At 35.8% G+C, this 4,617-nt stretch overlaps 1 long non-coding RNA gene across 1 annotated transcript; it reads left to right on the top strand.

Annotated features, from left to right (window-relative positions):
- Positions 1-400: 400 nt before the first annotated feature.
- LOC131529764 (uncharacterized) lies at positions 401-3,983 on the top strand. The gene is made up of 3 exons (XR_009268210.1): positions 401-521; positions 2,987-3,317; positions 3,768-3,983. It is a non-coding gene; the product is annotated as an uncharacterized LOC131529764 (long non-coding RNA).
- Positions 3,984-4,617: the final 634 nt, after the last annotated feature.

Raw genomic sequence — 4,617 nt, forward strand, 5'->3', positions numbered from 1 at the left:
GGTCGAAGGATGGAAAAAAGATTATTTTGAAGTCAATGCAGGCCAAAGACAAGGCAGTTTGAGCATGTGTGTGAGAGAGAGAGAGAGAGAGACAGAGAGTTATAATGTTAGATTAATAAAAGCATGCAGTTCAAGGTGAAATAGGTGTAATACTCACAATAGTTTGTATGTGTGTGTGTGTGTGTGTGTGTGTGTCGTAGGCTACTTTCATGTACAAACAGTTATATTACCCTGAATTATTGTTAACTTCTCTAATCACTGATCGTGTTATGGGTCAGTTTATTTCTGTTGAAAATGACATCACTGAACAGAAGAGGAAGCTGTGGCTAACTGGAGTTAACACGTTGTGAAATGAGCAAAAAAAAAAAGCTGGATGTTCACACGCATAAACACAGTTATTTTATCTGACAGTACAGTTTCTCATGACTCTACTACAGATCAGCTTCACATTAGTTCCTTTTTTACTGGAACGAAGATGTTTGACAGATTTTGGTTGTGTTTGTGTTTGTGGCGTCTGGCAGGTGAGTTTGAAATGTGTTTTTACTTCAGTTCCTGCATGGTGACCAGCGTGTAATAGCATGAATAGGGGCATAAGTGGGCCTATGTAAAAAAAAAAAAAATCAGATGCAGCATTAAAGCTACAGTATATTTATAAATGTATACAGAACTTTTTCTGATAATAATGACAAAATTATATTATTAAGAGAGTGTAAAAATTAATTTCCAAACCATGTCCCTTAAATTAATACACTTTAAATAAACATAATCAATTTCACAGGAAATTGCATACACTCGACATTCAGCGTATGGATGCAGATAGCTGGTAACACTGAAAACAAGAAAAAATGATCATGAATAATTGAAAATGGCAAATTTCCGGGGAGTCAGTCAGTTGTAAAACAAAGAAAGTGCTATTTATAAGATGTTCTGTATCTGTGCTTAAACCGGCTCCTTGAATCACATTCATCTGAGCTGAAACACAACCAAAACAAAGAGTCTCTCATTCATTAATAATTGCATAGATATACCATGGTTACGCCCTTGCATAGAATATCCCTATACGGATAATCTATGCAATTATTAATGAATGAAGTTTTTCATGAGAAGTTTGAATATGTGTATAATAGTGGTGGGCCGTTATCGGCGTTAACGTGCTGCGTTAACTTGAGACTCTTATCGGGCGATAAAAAAAATATCGCCGTTAATCTATTCTCAAAGTTGGGTTGGGAGCTGGGTCTATACTACGCAAGCTATGATGACTTTCACCTCGATTTATTTTTAAGAAGCTTCCCAATGGAAATCGGCAAGTCATTTCTGTCTCTACGTTACATGGTCGCGCTCTCTGTATCGCGCGCACAGCGGAGTTCCGCCCCGGTTCGCACACACACACACACACACACACAAACAAACGTAAGCGCACACACAAGTGAGCACACTCCCACTCCTATTTGTAAATATTAACCCGCGAACGTCTATTTAAATATGACTTCTATGTGTCTCTGTGTTAATGTATGACGCAGACGCACGGGATTGTTTACTCATACAGAAGACCGCGTGACGCTTGCGGCAATATTAACGTCTGTCGTCTCACTAAATGAGGACATAAATACATGAACAACATCTCCAGAACTGCTCTGAGAGTCACTTCATGAGCATTCGAGCGTTTCATTTGAGAAAAACTATCCTCACGGCAACCCGTCAAAATAAAAGTTCGGTTTCACTTGAAGACATTGGGCAGAACGTAATAGGCTACTACTACTAAAACTATTAAAACCTTATCTTTAAGGAATAATCATACAATGTCTTCAATGTTATTATCAATATAAAATTCTTGATGACTGCTAGTTGTTTACTTATCTACTTGGCCGAATTCAAATGAGCCATTTTAATCTAGATTAATTCCAAGATTACATTGAGATTAATCTAGATTAAAAAATTAATCTATGCCCACCACTAGTGTATAAATATATTTACGCATATTCAAACTTCTCATGAAAAACAAATTCACAACACGTGCAGACGCCCATGAATTTGTTTTTAACCTCGTTCTGAGGGGCTTGTTCAAATACCACACTTTAGGTCGTCATATTTGAACACTTGGCATATTTCCTGTATTTGGCTCAAGTGTTTAAGTGGTCTTGAAGATCAGAAGTGTGTGTGGAGCAATTCATTACCCGATGGGAAACACTTACAGTGTTGTAAAAACACAAGTGTTTACAGAGCTTTATTTTGATTTGCAATACTCTGCATTTTAAAATAAACTTTGAAATGTCTGTTTAATGGGATTTTTAACAGATGACTATAACAGTAATTGTGCTTCTAAATTAAGTAAGAAAAATCAGATGCAAATGCTATACAAAATTAACATACACAGCTTTGCACCAATGAAATGTGCAACTCTTTATATTTTATAAACAAATTGTATGTAATATCTAATTATTATAAATTTTTAACTTATAGCGGAAAGGGTTTCGCAACATCTTGCGAAATCTCTGCAAAAACACATGCTTAGTGAATGAGACCCCCATGTTCTTCTGCAAGACACATGCAGGTTCATTTCTAACCGCTAGAGGGCCAAAAGTTACACATATAGAGTAACTTTAATCATTTTAACACGTTAAACAGCAAACACACCAGTTTGCTTCTGTCCAATGTCACTGTCTTTGGTGAGTCACAATTACACTGTCATTTTTGCTGCCAGTCTTTATGAATAATTATTTATTTTACACAAATAATTATTTCATGAGTATGTATAAAGCAAGCAAACCACACACAAAATTATTAAGGCACTTTCCTTTCACCTTTTTGCTCTTTCATTTGGTCATTTTTTAATGACTTTTTCTTTTCTGACAGTATAATCTTGTTAAATGAATCTATTATAAGTCTTGAGAAACAAATTAAGATGTGGACTAATAGTACCAGCATTAAACATCAACTCTGACGTGTTCAGATAAAACAACTATGAGATATGTGTTTATTTATTTAGCCGCTACAACACCAGACCCACAGACTCCAGCACCTACTATTCATTCACCTCATTCACGTCCTGCAGACCCAATATATGTGATAATAGTGCTGATCTCTGCTGCTGCTGGATCTCTGGTGATCGTGGCTGTAATTGTGAAGTTTTGTATCTGCAGGAAACACAGAGATGCAGGTCGAGTGAATCCACAGCTCGTACATCTGTAAAAACAATGAGTCTTATTTATGAATCAACAATATTCTCCATGTTTTGATTGAACGTGTCTGTCATTACAGTTCATGAAGACGAGACTCAAGCTGCTGCAAAACTCTACAAACACACTGGACTGATGACGGTGAGAGTTCCTGTATTGTTTCAATGACATTTACATTTATTCTTACTGTTCAAAATAACTGCATAGTAATAGTATATTCCTGTTTAAAATGTGTATCACTGCATACTGCATGCTACTTCACTAACTCATTACACATATATGGCAATGAGCGGTATATTACAGCATGTGTTGAACATGTTTTGTGGTTTCAACAGTCAACCATGTTGCATGGTTTTATTTTTTGCTCTTGCGTTCTAAAATGTCATCCAAAAAGTCCTTTAAAAAGACACAAAACAGCCATTCAGTGCAAGAAACAATGACTCATATCCCGTAATATTCACTGATTCTATCCCACAGTACTCTATTTGGTGGTCCGGTCCAATGCATTATCAATCCTCATGATGAATCTGCAGCAAATTTCTGTTATTTATTTAATATGAATGACTTTATTCATTTGTGTTTGTGTTACAGGAATCTGACGTGACGGAGGTGATTTACACGTGTTTCATCAAAATTGACATCACACAAAATTGTAGATATTTGTTGTTTTGTCAGTGTATTTTCAAATGATTTTTCATAAGTTTGTGATCCTGAATGATAAATACTGCATATTAACAAAGATTGCTTTACTCACACTGGATTATTTTTTCTTCTGTTGTCTGATTTTATCAATAAATTTTTTCCTGTTCTGAGCTTCAATAGTCTCTCCATGTTTTATTAAACTTGCTATGTCTAGCGCCTCCTGGTGGAATGTTAGGGGGGTTGGACTCCCCCTCGGTAGAAATCCTGATCACGTTTCCCTCGGTAGAAATCGTTTTTTCCCCTCGGGGGCCCCCCTCCATCGTCGGGCCCTTAGAATCGTCCTAGCGTTTCGGCACATTGCTATCTTCAGTGCTCACTTAACAAACAACATTCACCCTTTTTTAAGTAGGTCAGCAATTATATATATATATATATATATATATATCAGAATATTACATATCAGAATATTACAAGTATACAACTATACAACTACAAAGAATGAATAAACATTACAAATACAACAGATTTAGCAGGAGAGAGAGAAAAAAAAGTAGTAATGATAATAATATTTTTTACAAAATATTACTATAGTTCTAGTTCTTCATTCATATCCTCAGGAAATAAAGATTTGAGTTCAAAGATTCAGAAAGCCTCCCTTTGCAACAACTTCTGCACTTTTTGCACGATGCAATTTATAAAATAAAATAAAAATGTTTCTGTAGAATGTTTCAGTCTTGAGTGGATCAGTGTGCGGTTAGCCATCCTCATGTTCATTTTCAAGTATCCTACTGGCTCTACG

The sequence above is a fragment of the Onychostoma macrolepis genome, chromosome 22 (assembly GCF_012432095.1).
Source record: "Onychostoma macrolepis isolate SWU-2019 chromosome 22, ASM1243209v1, whole genome shotgun sequence".
NCBI lineage: Eukaryota > Metazoa > Chordata > Actinopteri > Cypriniformes > Cyprinidae > Onychostoma > Onychostoma macrolepis.